General features: G+C 36.6%; 1 protein-coding gene across 6 annotated transcripts in view; it reads right to left on the bottom strand.

The window, feature by feature from the left end:
• Nucleotides 1-16,657, bottom strand: part of EZH2 (enhancer of zeste 2 polycomb repressive complex 2 subunit) — a 50,946-nt gene that overhangs the window by 29,159 nt on the left and 5,130 nt on the right. The window lies entirely within an intron of this gene.

Raw genomic sequence — 16,657 nt, 5'->3', positions numbered from 1 at the left:
TCTCATGGAATTTAAAGGGAAACAAATCAAAATTGCCACTGCAAAGATACACACTAGAATCCTTGCAAGTAGCCTTGTAAATTAACTTCTGGAGAACTATGTTAATGGCAGACAAGCCTCTTCCTCCTTGCAGGAAGGGTCATCTTCACTAAGATACCAACTCCTACAACAGATTTCTGGAGTTGACATCAGATACAGAGGTACCCCAAGAAGTGCTCAGACCCACAACAGGCACTCAAGCATGAAGCATTTGTAGAAATTCAGGCAATGAGTTTTGAAACAGCCAGAATAAGAGACTTTGCTCTTTTCTCAAGTATTCTATAAGACCACAAACTGCCCACTGATTCCACTTTACTGATCACCCTCCTAGTGCCAAGTGTTTCATTTTTACATTACAGGACTGTTGGCAATGAAGTTGTATTTTTATGCTATAATACAAATGCCTTGCCAGAATATGCCAATCTGCTCTGTATTTTTCAAAATCAAGGACCGTATGCTACAGCTATGCTAGCAATGACTATTTTGACAGCATCCTGAAACTAAACCACTACACCAAAGACTGGCTTCTTCTCAAGAGCTGCACTGTAAAGCCTACAATATTTCACTGAATAGCTCAATATATCATTCACGTGGACTGAAAGGCTGAAACATCCAGTTGCCCAGGGTTAATACATCCTCAAACAAGCATAGTCAGTTTGAGCAGAAACAATTCCAGCCCTTTTAATTATCAAGACAGGTCAACATGAACAGAGGTGTCCTCTTTGGCCTCGAACCCAATGCCCATTACTACCTTCACGGCCCCACACCACAGCTCCCTTAACAGTCGTAAGTACAGCTTTATCCAAGTTACTGGAAGTTTACTGCTCTGTTTTCAGCAGTTCTGTAGAGGTCAGATTTCAGTTCTATCAGACTTGATGATGATGATGAGAGGGAAAAATAAATACAGAACCTGTTTATTCTCAAGACTATACATTCATTCACAGTGAAAAAAAAGGTAGTAAGTCTATAAAAGCCTGAACCCATTTTCATGCAAGACTTAATAAGATTTAAAGTAATATTTTGCAAGAAAAAATGTTGGGGTTTTAGATTTAGAATGAAAAAAATAATTGAAAAACAAGTAGTAGAATTTCCAACCCAAATCATTTTCCTCAAACATCTTTTGAGGAAAAAACACAGGATACAAATAACTACGTAATGCACCTGACTAGACAGAAGGTAAGGATAGAGAGTTACCATGGGGAGATAAATCTAGAACAAAGCGTCAAACACAGTTACCCTGCTTACATGCACAAGACAGCAAGTAAAACCCACCTGTATCTCATTCACCACAACCCTAGCAGTTACCAAAGATAAAAAAAATAAAATTATACTTAAAAAAATAATCCTAGACCATTCATGTTTGAACCAGATAAGATAATCAGTGATTCAAAGTGCACTATGATACTGACTAAAGAGCAACATAAAAGCATTATGGAGTATAGAAAAGACACTGTATCATATGCTAAACTAGGCAAAGTAAAAATATTGAAAAATAACCCGTTAACTGGAAATAAACTAGACATAGAATAAGTACCATTAAATAACAGACAACCTCAATTTGTAACAGTACAGAACATTAGAATTCCTTCAGCTATGATTCAGCCAAAAGACATGGAAAAGTCAGTGAACTCAAAAGATAAATGAAAGCTCAGTTGATGATACTGAAATAATATAGCCCATAAAACTGAAACACAAATTACATTTACTTACTCTAATACTGTCCCAACCACAGCTCTTTTTATTCTAGTTTCCTGGATAATAACAAATTACTCTGGCTTAAAAAAAAAGCTTTCTTGACTGAAATTAAATTGCCAGATAATCCCTGCTCATCAGAAACAGATCTATAGAGAAATCACATATAATTGGATTAAAAATAACAACAAACAGACAAACCCAACAGAATTTCCATCTTTCTTTTACTTAAGTACAGTTCCAAGAAGACTTGAGAGAACTACAACCCCATTTAAAAAAAAAAAAAAAAATCTAATCTATTCATTTTCCCAGTAATGAATATCACTGCTACCTGTTGCATAGACAACTTCATAGTCAAGGCACCAAACAATATATGATAGAAAATTTTAAAATCCACATCTGTTGCTTACATCAAGTTAGGGAAAGAAAAAGTTCTCTTACATAAAGCCAAAATGTTACTGTGCAACAGTCAGTGGGATATACATCACACATTAAGTCCAATGTGTATAAGCAAATTAGAAACTACATCTTAAATGGTAAGTCCATATTAAGAGAAAAAGCACTTAGTGGAAAGGAAGCATATGCACAAGGAGTATAGAAAAAATGTGTCTAGGGAAAAAAAAAGTGTCTTGGATGCATTTGCAAAAACTTTTCAGAGACTGTCAAAATTAATATATTACTGGTCTCTGAGCAGCAGAGCCAAGTCAACTGTGCTTGTATGTTTTTAGGCAGTCTAAGGTAACCAAAGTAGAATTACTGTGTTGCTAACACATGTCCCCAGTCTCAGAAGAAAGTACAGAATAAACCAAGGCAGGGGGCAGGGCAGGAAGAACATATTCACAGAGTTAATTCTCATACTGCAATTGATCTATTATCTCCACATTAGGACTACAGACAAATGCCATTGATGATTTCTCATGTCAGTTCAAAGGTCATCCCCAAAACTTTAAATTTAAGAAGCTAGACCTGAGGAACGTGGATAAGAAGTTTCACAGGCAAGGACAGCCAGCATTGGGGAGCAAAAAACAAGAACTATGAAAGTAGGGTGCTGTACACTACTTCCCATTCCTGAAAGCAAATGTAATTTGGAGAATTAAAAGACTTCGGGGGAATATCAACAATCTCTGGAGCAAGACTGCCTAGTGGTCTACATGCCTAGAACCTGTGTGTAAGACAAACCTCTCTCAAATCACTTTTTTGTGCACGTAAACAGTAAGACTGGTGAAAGTACTCTGAACTGTAACAGACTACACAGTTCCCACTTTGCTAGATAAGACAAAAAACCTGCACATTTTCCTTGAAGTACATTGTATGGGAGTCACAGCTAGGACTGCAGAGCAGAGAAGCTAGTGAACATTAAGATCAAATTTGTCAGAACTAGCCAACTTTTCATATAAAGTTTCAGAATACTCCCTACAGGAGATGAAGTGGCCAACGCTAAATCCCATCTGTCTGAGAATAGTTAAGTCTGTCTTAAGACAGCACAGTTTGAAACAGTTTCCATTTAATAAATAAAACATGATACTGATTATCTTAGCACAATGGTCTGATTCCGAGAGCCCTTAGGCCTTGTCCCTTTCTCCGTTTCCATTTCCCCTTCTGAATCCCATCAGTTGCTTGTATTGTTTTAAAATCTTATTCTTTCCCATTTTTAAATCATTTTTTTAAATCAAAATGGTCCAGAGAAACCATCTAACTGCCAACTGCCAAAGAGCCAAGTCCTGAGAAGCTCTATTTAAAAAAAAAAAAAAAAAAAAAAAAAAAAAAAAAACTCTGGAGCAGCCAAGTAAGTTATTTATGGACAGAGTATTGCCTATCCAGAAAAGATATAAAGAAAGCAAGCATAACTCCAAAGCAGTGATACTGTTTCTAGAGAAAGCTCTTCTCCCAAACTGCACTATGACTTCCATGCACAACCTCAGCTAACCCGGACAGATCTCACCTGGCATCACAGTAAGGAGGGAAACCTTGCCGTAACTCCCTGGACCCTCTTTGCAGAAGAGGGAACACTGTGGGCTGTCTCATTCCACACTGGGCTATCACCCCAATACCATGACAAAAAAGGAAATAATTATACTAATGAGAGGACCAATAGTATCCCAGACACCCACCAAGTACAAAAAAAAAAAAAAAAAATAAAAAACAAAAAAAACCCAAAATCAACCCCTCTTAAGGAGAAAAATAAGAGGGTACTAGGAATGAGACATACTAAAACCACCTAAACACAAATTTAAAACTAAAACCTACAAGAAAATAGAAATGAAGACACAGCTAGTTTTTTTCAGCTTCTACTCATACTTGCACAGCTGGAAATGAAAAACAAAAAATTGCAGTGTCCTAAAGCATATACATTTGTTTTTTAAAGAAACCTTGCTGAGCATTTCATAATTCTGTACAAGACCCACAGCTTTAGAGCAAGTTCTTAAGAAAATTCATGCCTCTAAGCTTAAATCAGGCAACCTTTACTTTCAGCAGACAAATTGTGTACAATACATCTAGGACTCACAATGAGACAATGAAGTGTAGAACAATTTCAGCTCAAATTGCTCCTGTTTTGCCTACAGAACATAGAAATAGCCTTATTTAAAGACAACGTCCTATTTTTCTTTGATCGTTTTGGCAATATCCATCAGTGACAGACAAGCACACAGATAATTCTCTAAATTAGGCAGCCTATTCAAACAGCCATACAGCTGTCAAAAACTATATTTAAGCTCCTCTGGCTAACATGCCAAATTTCAGGAAAAAAGATAAATTAATGAAATTTTTCAACTAAGAAGCATGGGAGAACAAATGAGGGGGGCTGCCCTTTTAAAAGAACACTAATAGTTTGCAATTGTGCTTAATATTACACAGTATTTTAAACTGTAGAAATACTACATTATCTTCCCACTACTCAGGATCCCTATTTGGAGATATTTATGAATAGAAATATATTTTGTACAGTATAGTATAATTTACAAGTTCTTTTTTTGTGAATTAATCTACATTCATAAGGTTATTCATATAGTTTAAATATATGCTAATATAATACAGTACTTCAGAGCACTCTTAACCACCAGTTTCAGTGCACGGGGTGAGGGGACAGCGATGTTGGAGGAGAATACAAAACTCAGTAGAGAAACTGCATTTGAAATCTGATACAAATAGAATAATTAAATAGGTAATCATGGGGGTTTTTTTGATGCCTAGAGTAGTGGGAGAGTAATGAAGATATAAAGATGGGACATGGCCAGGCAGGGGACAAGTACTGTTTCTACATCCTAGAAGGCCAAATGTTTTCACATGTGCTTCTCAGAAGCTGGAGGACCAAAGGAACGTATTTAACTGCAGGACCCAGCTCAATAGACGATACCACAGCGCTTCTTGATCTCCCCTCCAGTTCACCTTCAGCACAGCCCACAGCCCTGCAGTGACCTGCTGCCACTGACTGGAAAGCTCAAAGCCTGCACCTGGCACTGGCTGCAGGAGCTGTCATTTCAAATACTATACTTTTACTAATTTAGAGTCAACACCACATCATGAAGCTACTCACCAAAGTAGCTTCCTCAGCAGCAATGGCATCTCAGCATTATCCCACCCTTCCCAATTCTTCATTTTCACCCCAGTACGGCTCATTGACTACCAACAGTTGACCAATGATTAATAAAAACTCATGATTGCAATTGTTTTCAGAAACACAGATGAGTTTCACAATCCCATCCACAGCTGTGGCATACTCTGCACAACTATAAAGCAGGAAGAATTTTATAGAAAATCAGGCCAACGCTAGAGAAAAACTAGTGCAGGCCGTGAAACCACAAACGGGCACTGGTTTCATACATCAGTGTGCTCTGGAGTGGCAGGCATGCTCTTTAGCTGTAAGCTGTTATCAGATCCAGACAGCATACAAGTCTTTCAGCCTGAGCTTATGCAATCTTACTAATGGACAAATTATTATATAATAAACCCTACCTGAAATCAACACAGAACTCTTTCAAGCATCTACAGAAGTTAAAAAAAAAAAAAAACAAAAAACAAACCAACAAGCCAAAGAAAGACAACCACACCCCACCACACCCTTCTATGTTTTTTCACAAACCAAAAAAAATTTTTACTTGGGCAGCAGAATTTAGGACAACTTTCACATTCAACCCAAATATGCAGAAATTTAGCAACAGAAGGGATTAACAACATTTTTCCATAAGCCTGCAAAAAAATTCAGTGCTTGCTAGAAAACAGGGAAAAAACCAAATACCCCCATTAAGAATGCATTTCAAGTATCAAAATTCAATGAGTTAAGCTTAGAGCTGAAGTTGTTAACTTTACCAAACCATCTCATAAAGAGCTAATATAATCTTTTTGTGACAGGATTTTACACAGCACAATACAATAAAATCATTGTTAACTGCAGCCAACTATTTTTCAGATATGTTAAACTAAACTGCTTAAAAACTCTTAGAAATTTCCCTTTAGTATTCTGTTTCGAGCACCCTAAATGTCAAAACAAGATAATACAGTCCATGAACCCATCCTAAATCTTTCCAGAGTAAGCAGTTTCCAACACTCTTAATACAACTATCAAGCACCTGGAAAAAAAACCATAAAAACAACAAACGAATAAAACACATACATATAACCAGACTTCAAAAAAACTAACTTGAAAATAAATTATAAATTAATGCTTTCATCTACCAGAGCTCTCTTCTACATTTATATCAGACTTTTTTAATAACACAGAGAGATTCCTAGGAAAAAAAATGTTGAAATGCCAATATTCTTTCTTTTCTTTTGATAAAGTAAGAGAAGTTGTTCAGTTGTGATTTCAGAGCTGCTAAGTCTTTCCACATTAAGTTATGCAAGCTGTAGGTGGGTGGGGGGGAAATGACACTCACAGAAGCTCGAAGGGCTTTTTACCTGTGCTATTACAGCAAACACACAAAAAGATATGACCAGAAGTTTTATAGTTGCCACTCTGCTTTCTGGATTTTTTAAAGCAAAACAAAACATGGTTTTCTTTCAAACTTATCTATGTAAAATACCACATTCTCATTTCCATGGGAATAAAAATATTCCCAAGGCCACTGTCAGCTTGGATATTTCAGAGCCCAAACTAGACCAACTAACAAAAATCTCTATCTCTGAAATACAACATTATAAAGATTAATATTGTTTATTAATAATACTTCACAAAAAACAACAACAGCACATTTAATCTTTTACAGAAGTAATTAGAGAAATAGATGGGAATAAAGTGTAGTGTGTTTTTATTATTTTAGATCACAGAAATGTGATATTTTAAGTTTGTAGTACAGTTCAACCTAGTTTTAAACAAGAAATGCCTAAAAATACTTATATATTAAATTTATATCATGTTGTTATTCCATATGCTGAAGTACTGTATCATTAAAAGCAGCTTAAATTTCAAGAAATAACTTACATCAAATGCTACCATCAGTTCAACTACCTTCCTCAAATGCTATTTGGTGTCAGTTTGACCTGGAAAAGACATCTGTCCACTGTATCAGTGGTCACTCATTTCTACTTCTACACAGCCTTCTCTACTGTGAGTGCTTAAGTGCTTATGATTCTGTAATCAAACTAGGTCAGGCAGTGAAAAAAAAAATCTGTCTGAACAGCCCAGAAAATGAACATACTTGGTTTTTAAATACATTTTTTCAACAAAATCAGCTCCACATGCCGGTTTGTTCAGCAGCCATGGGTTTGTTCAGTCTGTTCAAGCCATGAATTCTTGAATCCACATGAAGGACAGAGGGGCGACATTGGGGCAGAAACAAGAGGAAGAACTAAAACAGGAGAGGGCAACAGCTTAGGCTTCAACACAAGCATTTGTGAAACCATGCCATCCATCTGATACTCAGATTTACTGGTACAGAAAAATTGCTCTTAAAAAACAGAAACAGGAAGCATTTCTTAAGCCATCCATGCCAGCTGCGCCACTCTTTGGGCAGATAAAAGCCAGCAGCTTGTATTTGCCTACAAAGGCTTAACTAGTACCAAGTTCTCTTTGGGAGTATCTAAAAGAAAATGATCAGTTAACTGATCTAAGCAGGTAACTCCAAATATTTCATCTGGTCTTCCTCACTCTGACAGGCATCAGTGGTTGTTGCCAACGTAGGTTAACAAAATACTCTAGATCAGTTCTGACAAGATTACATGTTCTGCAAGAATGTTCTTGATCACACAAGAGAGGGAACTTTTACAGGCCATTATCAAAGACAAAACTATTAACTAATTAATCTGATGGAAGGAGGAGAACCATCAACAGCCTCAGATGTATCAATGCCAACCCCAAACTGAGAAGCAATGACTGTGTGTGAAAATTCAGACTATTTCCTCTTTTTCCTCCTCAAATTAGCAGAAAACCTCTGACTTGCAAGCAGAATTAAAAACCTGTTCTGCAGAGTGGGTAACAACTGCATCCAAGACATTTTAGCGTCAGCCCTCAAACCAACACAGACAGATGCTGGCTATAGGCTTTCCAGGTAATATGGCAGCTCCAAAAGCATAAGGTCTGTTGCTACAAATCGTCATGCTTTTATTATAAGCAGTCTCATTACAAGTTGCTATTATTGTGACAGCTGCTTATTTGTAATTAGTATTTGCAACACTAAAATACACTTCAATTAGTAGAATCCCTTTTACACTACCCTGTCACTACAATATTGTTGGGGTTATGTATCACCAGCCTGAAGATTTTGCCTCCACTGAAATTGCTGTTAAATCCAAGGCCAGCGTACTTTCTCCTTCCTGATACAAACAATGGTTACTAGCTAATACTTAGTAATTACCTAAGAGAATTTCACTTTGCAGAACAACATTTCAACCAAAACTAAACAGCACATTCACTTATCTGTTTGCTTTTAGAAGCTGATGACAAATACATCCTAGTGTACTGCTCAGCTAGAACCAGGAAAGGAAGTGGGATCTTAAAATGTAATTATTTCCTCTCTTCATTGTCTGTCTACACTACCTCAGCATCTCAGACAGACTTTGCATAGCAAATATGATACGTTTGATTTATCAGTTACTTTAAATTACATATTTTCTGCACTCAAAAGCATAGTTCCGTAACTGGACCAAAGCTGTCAATGCTGGCATCATAAATATCCAAACTGGCAAGGAAGAAGCAGAACCATGAAACCAGAGTCAAGGGAAAGCATAAAAAAGCTCTCCTCTTCAATGCAAGCAAACCATTCCAGCATATCATCCACTTGTCTTAGACTAGAACATTTATCTTCCACACTATGTAAAACATATCATTCACAACGCACATTTTTTTGTTCTTTACAGCACAGTCAATGCGTTATCAATGCAGTTAATGCGTTAACTACTTCTGCAGGAGTAACTTTCAAGAAGTGGTTGCCTGCTATCTCTTCATCAACTAAAGATTGCTCTCAAAAGATGTAGTCAGTGGCAAACAATAGCAGCAAACTTGTCTACATCACTTGTCAGTGCAAGACAGATGAAAAACTAGTGTAGGTTCCTTCAATTGCGTTCTGCCATGTACATTCCACATCCCACTACAGCTACTTAATGAGTATTAGCAAAAGTCAAAGGCTTCAAGGCATGTTCTATTTATTCCTACAAATATTCTTTTAGAATACCACACATACGCTCCCCAAACTCCTGAGCACACTCTTAAAAATGTGTCATGCTTCTGTCTGTTTCTGGGCCTTATCAGAACTGGACGAGTCGCTCTGAGAATTTCAACCACTACATAATGGAATTAACTCCCTGAATAGCTTGTTTTCCTACATAAATCAGAGCTAAACCCTGACAATCACAGAATTTGAGCACTGTTCTAGCTCTTCTACTGAAGCATGCTAATCTATGCTAAAATGAAAATACAAAAGGCAACAGACAAGACTCAGTAAGGGATTTCATTTCAATATAGGAAGAAAATTCTTCCCGGTGAGTGTGGTCCAGCATAGGAATGTATTAAACAGAGGTGTCAGAATTGTCACTCTTGAAAACATTTTAAAAGTGGTCTGGAAAATATTATTTCAGTGTTGGCCTAACCCAAGTTGGAGACTGGATCAGAGGACTTCTAGATCTAAAACTATCCTACAAGTCAATATATCTCTCAGCTGGGCCCACCATCTCAGAACAAGGACCACACTATTTCTAAAGCTCATGCCAGGGAGTTTGTTTGCCTTTTAAATTTCAGTTAATATTCAAAAGATGAAAACAATGAGCACTAACATTCAGTATTTCAATCTGCTACAGACACAATATGAAAAACACTACCATTAAAGGAACAGTAATTTGTGAATTAAAATGCTTAAGAGCTTAATCAGACTAAACTCTTGAGTTTGGTGTACAATCACTGATTCCTATAATCAGTAGAAACATTAGTCTTCTTTAACAACAGCATCAACTAGTAAGTTCATACATTCCTTCCCACTACTATTCCATGTATTGGTTCATTTGAAAGATGCCTTGAATGAACAGTACAGTTAGAACTTTCAGCTCTCTCTCTCAGAAACTGTAATTAAAAAAGATTGGAAAACTCTTCACTAATTAAGAAAGCAGTCTAACTAAAATGCTTAAACTGAACATTATGTTTAAAATAAATAAAAGACCATATATAAAGGGCTGTTACTTTCAAATTAGCTGTCTTCATATCTTCTCTGAGAGAAGCAGAACCCCTTTGTGCCTTTGAAGTGGCACTTTTTTCAGACCTTTTACTTTCCACCATTTAAATGACTACAGCCTTAGATTGCATTTGGCATACTTAAGATCAGAAGGGTGATCTCTACCCTGGTATATTAAATGGTGAGTTGTCTTCTGGTTCGGGGCTTGTTTTGGCTTTTTCCCTCTTTTTTCTTTTTTTTTTTTTTTAATTTAAACATATTCTAGAAGAAATCACTAAGTGAGTTAAGTGGTAGACACAATCACAATAAGCAACTATTCTATGATTTGCTTCCTCAAAATGTATTGAAACATGTGCCGCCTCAATTATTTCTTCCCAAGCACAATGGTTTTTTGGGCCTTGTTACTACCCCACTAGCTCTTTAAGTTAATAGCCACCAATTAATACTTCAGGATACTCAATACTAATAAGATGCTTTCCTGTATCTTTTGATTAAGAATTTCAGATAATTTTAAAACAGGCTTATATTAAAAAAAAAAATCCACATTTTTGTGGCAATTTCACACCTAGTCATGACATGCTACTTTGATCTATCACATACAAAGTGACTATGCACAACCTTTTCTCTTACAGCTAGGTACGAGTGGCTATTTCAGTGAACTAAGAGTACAGTTTCATGACATATTTAATCCAATTAAACTACTTACTTGTAGTAGTTCTACTCTGAAACTAACTTATTAACTATAATGACTATATTTTTATTTGCAGGATTATTTCCCAAAGCTAAACTAGTTACCACTGGAGTGGTTATTAAAATATTATAACATAGGCAATACCTTGGATCTGAGCTAAGCAATGTGTCAGAATTTCCTCTAAATGGATGATTTTTAGCCTTCTTGTGATAACAAAGATGATGAACTCTTCTGCATACACACTCTACAGGAACTTCTGATGCAAATGGTAAGCATAAACCAAATGTGTCATGGTTTACTGTCCACTAAGTTACATATATGTTCTGCAACAGTTTCGTGAAGGATTACAAGTGCTCTGGCCTTACGAAAAGCTTCATCATGAACATATATTCTATGAAAAATAAAAAACTTAAGAGATTGGAGAAGTCATTAAAAAGCAAATTACAAGGGAGAAACACCACTTAGGGCTGCAGACACTGATGTGTCAATAGAGAGCAGCCCCTACCCAAGCAATGCCACTGCAGCCAACCACCATTCCAAAGACTGCTCTCTGCTCCAGTATGAAACATAATTACATACAGTATTTTACAGCAGCTACAATCCTGTGCTGTACGCCTAGATGTTGCTAGGGAATGCTCCTATCTTAGATATTAGGAATTCTGACCTTCGGTCAGATTTGGTAGGAGCACCTGTTTGCCCTCCGCATAGTTAACTCCTGACTTAGACTTGCCTTGATCATAACACATACTTTCCTTCATCAATTACTGTTTCCAGTCTGCTTTTAACAGTTGAAGTAATCTCTCCAAGCACAGTTCCTCATTACTGCCCAAATATATCAGACAAAAATTGCCGGCTTTGACTTTCAAGCATCACCCCTACTTTTATGCTGGCATTGCTACAAAAAGAAGCCCTTTTACTTGCACCTGCGCTATCATTTCCCTCCTGACAGCAGGAGAATTTTTGCAGCCATTGACAGAAGCAAGGAAGTTCTCTGGCTGAAAATATCTTGTTGCTTTTGACTGAAGAAAGTGAGCATCCAGTCATTCTGGCCCCACCTAAAGACACTGACCCAATGGCCTTAGGCAATCCAATTTTCAACTACTTGTGACAGTACTAAATGCCTACGTCTGCAGATCAGTTTCTGGGTGTGCTCAGTTCATATCACTTTTTTTTTTAAATGCTCTCCTCACTCAGTAAGTCAGAGCAGTTCAGTTTTACTGACACACAAGACAGGAGGGAAACATGTCAGCTCGAGGGCTCACAGAACTCATGTTTTCTTCAATCATGCTCACCATCTGATTTTTTTTTAATTATCAATATTAGTTTGCCTCCTACAGCATTTTGTTTCTTGCTTTCTCCCCGAACAGTTCATTCACATTCACAGTTTAAAACTATGTTGCATTAAAATCCTTCTCAAGAGTTTCTACCATTATTATATACTGACCAGGCAGATACGAAAATCTCCCTCAGACAAGGAAGAAAGAAAGGAAAGAATGAGGCATCAAGAAGCTCTTGGATATTAAATAGAAAGAAATGGTCCTTCGCTCCCTTTTGCTTCCTGGGAAAACTTGAGAAATCTTAATTTATCTTCTTGCTCTTTTTAAATAAGAATCTTCTATTTTTCTGCATTAGAATACTAGCAAAGCAAAGCAACTGCCAGTATTCAACACCCCTTACTCTATCTGCAAGCACCTTAAAAACTTTGCAGCTCAGAGTTTACAAGTAACTCTTGATCTCCCAGAAGCCTTTCAGAAAACAATCAAATTTGTGTTCCTTAACATCTAAAATAATCTTAAACAATCTGCTTCAGAAATTTAAATAACAATCATTAGAAAACCCACAAGAACTCATGTGGTCATGACAAAACCCCCCCCAAACATTTAAAAGTTTGTGTAACTAATTATAGGTTGATTAAACATGAAGTACCTGAGCAAGATTGACGTTCTCCCCCTCACACAGCCGCCTGGATAATCAGGCTAGCCCAGAGATCTGAGGCTGTGAGGGGAGGAATATCACGAGATGGTAAAGATTTCCAAAAGAGTCTCTTACCCGGAGATAAGTTGGTTCAGCTCTCTTTATTCTGTGATGTCCTAGGGGAGAGCGGGGCAAAAGAGAGCAAACAGGAAATGTCAGGGGTCTATTTAGGCTTTGGACAGGGTGGGCTTCCCTGGCTCTCCACCAACCCCGCCAACCCCATTGGGGCAGGAAGGAGGGGTCCAGGGTTATCTTGATCAGCGTCACAGGGTCCCGGGGAAGGGGGCACAGAGTGCCCATGAGCTCACTGTAACACAAGATCCCACAACAGCACTGTTATACAAATCAAGCTTATTTCAGATTTTCTATGAGACGAGGAAGGAGAGCATCAATTTGATTACTTCTTTCTTCCTAATAGCACACTGCCTTCGGATTTATTTTGACATTATCTCATTTTGTGGGAGTTCTTCATTTAGAACATTTACTCATCAAGAAACACTGGTATGGATGCTTCTCAGTTTCATTCTCTTCAGTAGAGAAAAACAAAAATGTTATGTCTGTTTAAAAGAAAACAAGATTTCAATATAAATAATTAGTTTTTCAATATATTTTCTAACACAAATTTAACAATAGATTACAAAAAAAGTAACAGAACATAATTTGTTTTCAGACAGTCCTTAAAAGATAAATCCATACTGGAGTGTTCTATCTAAATAAGCACGCCTGCAACTTTCAAAGCTATCCTTCCCTTCAAAAAAATCTTTCTGTGTCCCCACTTCAGGATTTAGAGAAGTAAAAACAGACATTAAATCATTACTGAATACCACTTAAGGAGTAAGAGTAACCCATTTAAAAGAAAAAACCTTTGAATTCCCTACTTTACCACTTTGTTACAGCACATTTCAATATTTGATACTTTTAGAAAAATACCAGTTTGGAAATAAAAACAAGAAGTTCTCATGTAGTTGTCCACTTGGATGGGGGAGGGGAAAGAGAGAACAGGGAGATCATAACCAAATATTTCATATTAAAGACAGAACCAAATTGGCAGTAACTGAAACTGACATCTCACTTCACTTTGGGCAACGTGAGCCCTACACCATGCACCAGGTAATGCAACTATTTGCTTTTCACTTTGATATCTGCATCTATAAATACTTCTAACATTTGCATGGATGAGTAACAAATAAAACATTTTAAAACTCCAAGCAACACCACAGCATCAAAAAGTTTCAAGCTTGAATTTGATCATACATTTTACAAGTCACAATTAAAACCATCCCACGTTCCTCACAGCAAACCAAGCCTGGTTCTTTGTCAGGAGAAAGTTTTATGCATAAAACTTGAGCTTCACCTTTGAGTTGCTCAAATGCATACCTCCAGAATTTCTCTTTTCACACTCATTCACAGACACACAGAGGAATTAGATGACTCCCACACACAGTCCAATTAACCTCTGTTGCCTAACACCTCCATCTCTTAAAAATTTAGCTTTTTGATATCCTGGATAAATCTGGCAGAAAAACTAACATTTGCTAGAAACACTCCAGACATGTCTCCACAGGAAAAATAACTTATGATGTGAATTTGAAGAAGACAGTCTATTCCACCTGAACTTGTTTTGTGGACACACCTTTTATACTCTAAAACCTAAAATAGCCACAGGTTCTTCTGTTCAACCCATACCTGCAAAAGCAATACACTCCACACAGGAAACACCCTGGTGCACAACAATTCAGGTTCAATAGTTATTCCATACTCTTTCCCTGCTTAGGCAAATAGCCTAAAAGCTTAACTTTGAATTCCAAAATCCATAATTCCATAATTTCAAAATGAGCTTCAAATGATGAAAGTAACTGTAAGAGTTACTTAAAAAACAATAATTCAAAATTTCACAAAATAATTGGGTCTAATGTATGGCATCCTTATTCTGTAAGGTATACAGTGATAAATCCACATGCACGTAATATTAGATGCTGCTTAAAAAGGAAAAAAAACACAGATACTACTTTTCCAGAAGCTTGACTTAATACAGAAAACTAATTAGAAAGAGTTTATCTTGGAAAAAACCAAAGAAAAAGGTAAAGGGAAAAAAAAATAAACCAAATATGCAACCCCCAAAAACTCCACCATCCTTCAGTGAAAAAGAAAACATCTCCCTTAGGCTGTGGAAGAGAACTGCAAATACTAAATGAGGTCTTGGGACCTTATGTCTCCTGGCTTCAAAGCAAACATGTATATCCGCTGTTTTATTCTTAACATAGTTTAACCCCCAGGAATGGTTAAACTATGTTAAGACTAAAACAACGTATGTCGATCTCTTCTCCCAATAATTACTGGATTTAGCTTTGCACTAAACACATTGGCAATAAATACTCATTAGAAACATGGCACAAACTAGTGGACATACAAGTGGAAGAAGTTAACACAAAGGACAGAATTTACACTGTCTTGTTTATATACTGTAACACTAAAAGAGAGACAATAATACCGACTTTAATCCATTTGCCATGGTACAGTTCCACGGGTAAATCAAGTATCTGCAACACATACCCATACGACTTCTTGTAGAAGCAGCAAAATTAATTCCAGCTCTAGAATTTTTTATCTTATTAGTCAAAACGAAATCAGACTACACACCAAAAATATAAAGCTTGCCAGATCCACTCATGCTAAGAAACATGGAAAGGAAACCAGCACACATTAAAAACATTAAAATTATATATGAGTTATAAGATTTGAGTTTCTTTCCTTTCAAATACTTTGTTTCTTTAAATTACATCTGATGGCTTTGGGATTTAAACTGAACATGCAGGCTGTGAATAGAGAATGTATGGCAGGAAAAACTGAACTAACCATGTAAAAGGCAGAATGGAAAGAAGCCAGATACAACAAATAACTGACAAGGGAAATAGGCCTGGTTCTAGATCAAAAACAATTTAAAGAAATCATACCCTCCTGAAAAGATTTATTTTCAGTTCATATCCAAAAAAGCCTAGGATGTGAACTTTAATTTGTACTACTTTGCTAGCATAATTACACATACAATGTTATTCAAGCAGGCACCATATGTATATACAAAAAAAAAGAAAACTAATAGCAAATTCTGGAGTATTCAGTAACTGTATATCAAGGAAGTCTTTATTTGCACACAGTAAGACACCAGTTTTACCTCATTTGCTAATTAAATTATATATATCCCAATTAGAAGCTTTGGAAGTACTACATCACATTTTCAAGCAAATGACAACACTGTGCTGATCCACTCACACCATTACACTGTTATTTTTATCCACAGCATTCAGATCACGCACAGTATGTATCTAAATGTCCAAATGGCCTTCTTACTTTAAGAGTACTACTGATTTTACCACTAGATAGGAAGCAGAGAATGCATTATAAATCATTCCAAGTCAACAGCAGTTTTTACAAACAGAGCAGAGGCACAATACATGAAAAATCCTATGTCCAAGCTTCAGACAGGTAGCCAAAAGCTTTCTTAAATGAAAGTGCGATCCACACTAATTTGGGGGAGTGTTGTTTGGTTTTTTGGTGGGTTTTTTTTGTTTGTTTGTTTTTGTGTGGACACAGCAAGAACATTAACAGACTTGCCCTTCTCTCTCAATATTTTTAAATTACAATCCATTTACAAACCTGTGGCTAA

Source organism: Taeniopygia guttata, chromosome 2 (genome assembly GCF_048771995.1).
Source record: "Taeniopygia guttata chromosome 2, bTaeGut7.mat, whole genome shotgun sequence".
Taxonomy (NCBI): Eukaryota; Metazoa; Chordata; class Aves; order Passeriformes; family Estrildidae; genus Taeniopygia; species Taeniopygia guttata.
This window is presented reverse-complemented; position numbering and strand designations above follow the sequence as displayed.